Source organism: Zea mays, chromosome 1 (assembly GCF_902167145.1).
Source record: "Zea mays cultivar B73 chromosome 1, Zm-B73-REFERENCE-NAM-5.0, whole genome shotgun sequence".
NCBI classification, from domain to species: domain Eukaryota; kingdom Viridiplantae; phylum Streptophyta; class Magnoliopsida; order Poales; family Poaceae; genus Zea; species Zea mays.
In genome coordinates, this window is record NC_050096.1 from 253,132,994 (window position 1) to 253,141,283 (window position 8,290).

An 8,290-nucleotide genomic window follows, 5' to 3' on the forward strand; every position below is an offset into this window, starting at 1 on the left:
AAAATTTGACAGCCATAAACCTGATTGTTTAGGAGTTGTGCTTTTCACAAGCCCAGCACCTGAATCTGTCGAATTTCTGAACAGATTTCAGAGATTACAATGGTTGCTTAAGTTAATCTTGAAATTAGTTATTGGTGGTCACAAGAAAGTTGTAGATAACTTTATTATCTTGCTGGTGTTAAAATTTGACAGCCATAGGTCTGACAGTTTAGGAGTTAAGCTGTTCACAAATTCAGAGACTGAATCTGTCCAAATTCTGTACAGATTTCAGAAAGCTGTATTGTTTGTTCAATTTAATGTTGCAATATGTTCATGGTCATTATAAGAAAGTTGTAGATGCTTTTCTGATCTTGCTTGTGTTAAAATTTCATAACTAAAGGCCTGACGGTTTAAGAGTTATGAATTTTACAACTTGGTTGCTGTGTTCTGTCCACCGTCAGAACAGATTTTGAAAATTGCGTTATTTGATTCAGTTAAGCACAGAATCACTTCTTGGTGATTATAAAAGTTATGTAGAGCAATTGCCAAGCTTTCAAAAAAGTCTTGGATCACTATTTTTGGTGGTCTGAAGATTAAGTTATGGATGTTTAAAGTCTGAAAACTGAATCTGTCCAGTTTTGGACAGCACAGCCTTCATAGTGTATTTCACCCTTGATACATGTTAAACCACCCAATGATGTTTATAAATAATTTGTAGAACATTTAATTAGCTTTCCAGAAAGTCTAAGATCACTTTGTTTGGATGTCTGAATCTTCAGTTATGAATTTTTAAAGTCACAAGTTTGAATCTGTCCAAATCTGGACAGCGCTGTTGTGTTAACACATTTTGACCTTGCTAAGTATTGAATCGTGTTGAGGTCAAAATACCAAAGTTGTACTTCACCTTTTAAGCTTTCCAGAAAGTCCTAGTTTAATATTTTTGGATTAATATCTGAAGAGATATGATTAAAACTAGTAACTGCTTGTATTGCTGTCCTAAAAATCTGCATGTACTCATTTGATTGTTTGGTTCACCCTTTTTGCTAAAAATGTGTGGTGAGCTCCTAATTAATGTAGACTTGCCACGGCTAAGCGTGACATAACATATGTGTCTTGTTTTATATGTTTCTTTCTTTAGTTGATTGTGATGTCATATTTGTGTTGCGTAAGTATCTAAAACGTTGTCGTCTTTTTAATGGTGTTAATGATGAACGTCGATAACGTACGACTAGCTAGCGCTTGTGTATAGTTGTTGCAATGTCTTACAATTTAATGTTTGGTTCGCCACTGTGTCTTTGTATATCTTGTGCTACTTTGTGCTACTTTCATTATATTCATCCATATGCATCTTGCATCTCATTTAGGACCGAGAGATGCTGATTGTGCAAGTGATGTGGTGCCACCCACAAGATGCAGTCAGTGGACGACCCAAGGAAGGATGGACATAACCAGTGGATGCTCGCCAAGCGAGTACTCCCCCAGCAAACACTATCTAAGTGTTAAATTAAAGGCAAGCCCCGGTTTTATGCATAACCGTATATATATGCTATTTTACTGCACTTAATGTTTGTAGGCTTGTACTGTGCACTTAAGTGTAGGAGTTGACTGAAACCCTAGTTGCATGAACTCAGGATTCCCTTTGAGATGGATACTAGTATGCTAGGTCGAGTAGCTGCTTTGCTAATTAGGGATCTCGGTAGAAGTCGAGTGATTTTTCTAGCACTCGCGCGAGGTCAGGAATTAGTTGTATCCACTTTGATAACAGAATGGTGATGGTCTGTGGACACGGGTCCATGGGGACGCGTGGTCTACGAGATGAAATTGGAATAAGGATTAACGTGCGGATACCTGTGTCAAGCGTTTGAACGTACTAAACACATACCGAGAAATATGGTAAATCGGTAAGCCTAGTACCTGAGTGAACCTGCCCGCAGACTTTACCCCTCACGCGACCTGAGACGTGGTCTCCCATTCCGGTTATGGTGGGTACAAGTGCGGTCACTGCACGACGGCAGTCAGGGTCAGTGAGGCATTGTACGCCAAGGCGGTGAGCCCTGATCTGTTGCCAGGGAATCGATGGGGACGGTTGATGTGTGTGGGGACGGAGTGCCTCGCCATGTCGTGTGTTTAGGTTTACCTTGCAAGGATAAAAACTCGATTCGAATCGTCTGCTTCTCGCAGCTAATGAGACTGCTTGATCCATTGTACTGCATTGAGTAATAAGTGGAAATGAGATTACTGGAAAAAGATGTTGATTGATAAACTGTTTGATATCATGTATGAATAGCTAGGTACACATCTAGTTTAAAAAGTATCATACTAAAACTTGAAAAGCTAAAACTTGATTTTAGACTTAGCTAGTGCTTTTGGCAAACCAAACCTCTCAGCCAAACATCTGCATGTCTAGAGGTAGAGGAGTAGACTCCTCACACCGGGTAAGTCTAGCTGAGTATTAGTATACTCAGCCTTGCTTGTGGCACAATTTTTGCAGGTACTCCTTAGGATGATTGGTTGCTGGTGTGACTTGGCCTTCATCCCTGCCACCTGGGATAGATGGTCGAGAGGGTTATTGCTAACGCAGGAGAGGACCAGGAGGAGTAGCGTGGCCAGGCTTCGCCATGTTACTCGGTTTTCTCCGTTAGTTATTTCCGCTGCATTAAAATTTATGGTTATTATTTCTAAAACTCCGATAATGTAATCACTAATGATACTTATTAAGTTTGTGGTATTATGTTTTATTGTTTTTCTCTGTGCCTCACCTTCGAGTGAGCTAGTGGTATTCGATCCTGGTTAAGTGGCTTTATCGGACTAGATCCGAGGGACTGACGGTTTATTCCTATTTAAGTGTGGTCTAGCCTCTAAGGCAGGACTTAGGCACTTAAGTTGGAATAATTCGGACAGTTCCGCCACACTGATAACAACCATATATCATTTGACGACCAAATTTAGCGAAAAATCATTGTCGTAGGGACATTTGTTCTCACTTTCCCTTTTTCCTGAACAACTTCGCGTACACACCCTGCTTCTTATGAGGCCACTACAGCCAGTAATGCGTCCGAGCTCCATGGCAACCCGCCACCGCAAGGTCTAACTCATCCGACACCAACCCTTGAATACTCGATCACTCAGATTTTTAGGCCAGCGAACGGTGATGGCGATTGAGTCGGCTGAGAGTAAGGTGGTGCGACGACACGAATCAGCAACGAGAAAGGTGTCGCACGACATGCTCAATTGCGGGGTGTCCCCGTGGCCTCTGTGCCAGGCTGAGCTAGCCACCATCAAGCTAGGGCGCCGCATAACCGCCAACGCACAGTTCGACACCGACGACGATCATGCCTTGTTCGACGGAATGTCGGATAAGGCCCTTATCGATTGCACCGCTCGATCGGTTGAATGTTAAAGTCGTTCGTCAATGATATGGCGCAAAATGTTAGGGCGGTGGCGAGAAGCATAACCTACCACAACAGAAACATAATGCATTTTTGGCGCTTCCAACAGAAAACTAAAATAATGATTATTTTTTACGGTCTAGATCCAGCCGTTAAAAATTAGGACTTATTTTTGACGACTAGAGATGAAACACCGAAAATAAACAGACATCGCCTTTGTTATTCTCTTTAATTTGCATGCGCGCCTGTCTCCTCGTCGCCGCTCTTCCGTGCACGCGTCCCTGCCCGCCGTTGCCCAAGGCACGCAGTCGAGCTCCATGCCGTCGCGAGGAACCTTCGGCCACCGCGAGGAACGTTCGGCTAACACCACGAGCCCAGGCCATCGTCGCCTTGAGCCTCGGACACTGCCGCCACTCACCGCACCGGGCCTCCCCTCCCCATCCACGCCTAGCACACGCTTCCCCCGCCCCACCACGCGCCATCCTAGGTGTCGCCGACCCTCCCCGGCAATGTCCCGCCCCCATAGAATGTCCCCTTCAAGGTCTACAAGGTGCATAGTGCTCTGTCTCATCATCCTGTGTGGTCCTTGGATCTCTAACTGCACACTGTCGGCGGAAATTTCCAGTCCTTGCTTCCTCTTGGAGGAGGAGGCCTGTAGCCTGTGCACCTTGCAGGGGAGAGAGATAGAGAGCAGTACCACATGAGGACATGGGTAGCTTCGAAAAGCTAGCGAGAAGAGCGGTGGAGATGGACACACCGGTCATGGTGAAGTGTTAGGGCCCTTGGCCACTGGCTTGGGTGTGTCGGGATGTGAGCACCTGCGCCGACTTCGAAGACGATACCTTCAGGTTTGCGAGGTGAGTTTCAGTTTGTATTGTCTTTCTGAATTAGTTCATCTCTATTACAGACTTTATAAGCCAACTACCTAGGCCGGATAAACCTAGGACCATACCACCAGATTAAGGACTAATGACCCAACTAAGCAAAACCAAACAAAAAATACGAATACAATGTTTGAATCACACTGTTTTATTTCTGGCACAGCTGGCCGATCTCTTCTCCATTAAATATCTTCAGTGGTTGTAACATCTGCCCCTGCCAGAGAATCTGCTTGTCCCCAAGCACTAACCTCAGGAAATTACTGTCGAAGCACATAGTAATCCTCGCTGTTTCTTGAGGAGAGTTACTCCACCGAACAAGCACCTGAGAAACTGCTTTGTTACCCTTTTTTACCAGTCTTCGGTCTAAAATCTCTAAAGGACTGTCTCCACTAGAGCAAAAGCCCAGATATCATTCCCCTTCGTCATCTTCTCCAACTGCACAATAGAAATTCCTATCACTTCTCCATGTTGTCCATTGGATCGGAGATTTTGTCTACCTGAAGGTATCGCCTATCAGAGGAGTCAGAAGGTTCGGAGTCAAAGGCAAGCTAGCACACCGATATGTTGGTCCGTATCAGATTCTCGCGAAGCGTGGAGAAGTGGCCTATCAGCTCAGTTTGCTAGAAGATTTGTCAGCGGTGCATGATGTCTTTCATGTGTCTCAGTTGAAGAAGTGTCTGCGTATGCCAGAGGAGCAGTTGCCAGTGGAGGGTCCTGAAAGTCCAAGAAGACTTGACCTACATAGAGAAGCCAACGCAGATTCTTGAAACTCCAGTCAGGGTCACCCGGAGGAACACTATCAGGATGTGTAAAGTCAAATGGGTCACCACTCTAAGGAAGAAGCAACTTGGGAGCGCGAAGATGATCTGATGGCCAAGTATCCCGAACTCTTTGCTGGCCAACCCTGAATCTCGAGGGCAAGATTCTTTTAAGGGGGATAGGTTTGTAACGCCCTGAATTTGGGGGTGTAAATTTTCTTCCTTAACAATCACCAAATTCGGGTGTTACTTCCCCTTTCCATTCCTTTTCGCTATGCCTTGTCCCTTTCAAAGTTCTAGAGAGAGTTAACTCGATATCGTGTATTAGTAAACCCTAGAAATGATTTTTTGGTTGTTGCACCATGCCGGAACATGCATCTATTTTTGTTTGTTGAGTGAATTTGTGAAGCATGCATTTAGTAAGAAATTAGAGCTAAAACATAAAATAGGAAAAAGGAAAAAAACCCAAACCCCTTGCATCTTGGGCTCACTCGGTGGCCTGCCCCGTGGCCCAGCCCAAGCCGCGCCCCCCTCTCCCAACGTCGCGCGTCGGCCCACCACCTCGTCGTAGCCCATCCGCATGGCGCCCGCTCGGCTCACCCCAATTGCCTCGCCCGCGCCTGCCACGCGCGTGCACGCGTGGGCAGTTGCCCAGCATCGCCGCCGCACGTGGGGCCTGCACGTCAGCCCCGCGCCCACCACGTCTTCAACCCACGTCCTGCCTAGTTTCCCTCTCGCTCGACACCGCACAAGTAGGAGCAGTCGAACACGCCCGCTCGTGCCGAATCGTCTGGCTCGGAGCTTGTCGTGGAGCCCATCTGCGCCCCGTCCGAGCTGAGCTCGCCCTCTTCCACCCTCCACATTCCTCTCCTCTTCGCTTCTTGTAGCGTCCCGACTGCGACACCCACCCGCCATGGACGGAGCTCGGCCGAGCATCCTGGCCAACACCCCCCTCATGTTTAATTGATCTGCTTCCTTGTTTGGTGTACTGTTTATTTTTTAATTCAAGGATGTGGATGTATGTTTGCACTCACATAGATAACGGTCTGTTGGTGGAGTTCGAAGGAGTTGCAGGTGAAGACCTTGAGCAGCAGCTGGTTGGTGAAGGCAAGTGTCCTTTGACCCATCTATGTCCTATACATTTTATAATTCACCTCCTCGTATTTACATAATGTATACCTAAGGATTGACTAGCTTTGTTTATCCTGTCCTTGTTTAACTATGTGTGTCGGATCATTCTGGTTTAGCTCTATGCTAGTGCTTCACCCTAATCAATGAACATGATGATATTATTTATGATACATTGTTTATCCCTTTTGATTATCATGATGGTATTGTGACATTTAAGGGGACTCAAGCGGTTTCTCGAGTGCCTCTCCGTAAGGACTGGTTCGTTGGATGACCACCCGAGAAAACAGTACAACCATGAGGGTGGTATGGGACACCCTTAGCTGAATAATTAGAGGAACTGAGGTGTAGTTCGCTTCGCTAGTCGTGCCGTCAATGGGGCGTAGCGTATGTGGCTCGCTCTGTCAAAGGTGGTTTGCCCCTTGGGGAGGAGTGCGGTACATTTAGGAAACCTAACGGGCGACTACAGCCTCAGGGAATCTTTGTAAAGGCTACGTAGTGAAACCTTGTCTATTCACCTTGGTAGTGTTTATGGGTTTGATCAGTCCGAGGCAAAAAGGAATCACGGCTCATGGGTAAAGTGTGAAACCTCTGCAGAGTGTTATGAGACTGATATATCAGCCGTGCTCGTGGTTATGAGAGGCCTTGGGAGCTCCATTGATTAGAGACACATTGATCAGAGACACTATGTTTGCAGATGCTGATGAGAATAATTATGATTCTTTTCGTTTGGAAAGAGTACTTTTGGGTTAACAACTTGGGTTAATGCTAAAACTTGTCTCTCTACTAGTAATAATTACCTGACCAACTAAAAGCAATTGCTTGATCTTAACCCCACATAAAGCTAGTCCACTACAGCCAAACGGGATAATTGCTGAGTATCTTGATGTGTAGTCACCCTTTCTTTACACACCAAACCCATAGGTTGTCCACATTGCAACCACTACTCAGGAGAAGATGAAGTCGTGGTGGAGGATGTTGGAACTTGCTCTCCTGGGCAAGATGATCCAACGGGGGAGTAAGTGAAGGTCAAACAGGTTTTAGCTCGAAATGGCAATAGCTCTGTTAACCTAGCCTCTCTAGGGCACTGTGCGGGAGTATTTATAGGCGCCTGAGTACCAGCGTTCTGGATTAAGGACACATGTGCCCTCAGACACCTAGGTCATCCCCAGAATATTCCCATAAAGCAGGGTTACAGACTGTCATTACAGAAAAGCCTGTACAAATCGGGCCCGTAATACACACAGCCACGCAGGGCTTGTTACAATGGGTCGAATTCCACATGGGCCTTCGTGGTCGACGACCTCGCGGGATGGGGCGACTTCATTGTAGGCCTTCGTCTTGCAGTATGTTGGACGAAGGGTGTAAGCTGCCAGTCGCTTTGCCTCTGTTGGTGCAGCGAGGTTGGCGAAGGCATCGAGCGAAGGGTAGCGTCTTCGCCTTCGCCCCAACATTTGCCCTCCGAGGGACCAGTTCGACTAAGTCATCTGGTGCCGAAGATGTCGCTAGATGGTGGACACGCTGCCCTCGCTCGAAGTGGTTCCGCGGGGGGTTTTGATGTGACCGTTGATGGACGCGGTACTGTTGGACTGTGGGTTTCCCGAAGCTGTCATGTCCTGTGTATAAAAGGGGGAGCAGTGCGGCGTGGGCCAGTACTCTTTCTGCGCGCTGCGAAACCCTAGTCTCCTTTTGAAACCGTTCATCTGCTCGCTTGCCCTCCTTGCTCCTGCTCGTCTGGCCCGTGTGAAGCAGACCGCTCGCCGCCGCCGCCGGTACGTAGTCATGTCGTCCTCCTCTTCATCTGCTGCCGATAAATCGCCGGCCGGCGTATCTTCCGAGGACACGTTGAGCGACATGGCGGCGGAGTTGCATCCTGGTGACATAGTGGAGTTTGGCGTGTCACGGATTTCCTCGGTCCGCGTTCAAGACATGCAGCAGCTTGGGTATTTTGGCAGTGGAGTGGGGCGTGTCCCGGGGGCGGAGGAGATCCCCGAGCCGGAAGATGAGTTGGTTGTTTTTGAAGCTTTTTTCACCGCCGGCCTTTGTCTGCCTGCGCATCGATTCGTGGTGGAGGTCCTGCGAAAGTTCGAGGTCTAGGTCCACCAGCTGACGCCGAATGCTGTGGTGGCCCTAGCGAAGTACGTCTCGGCGACGA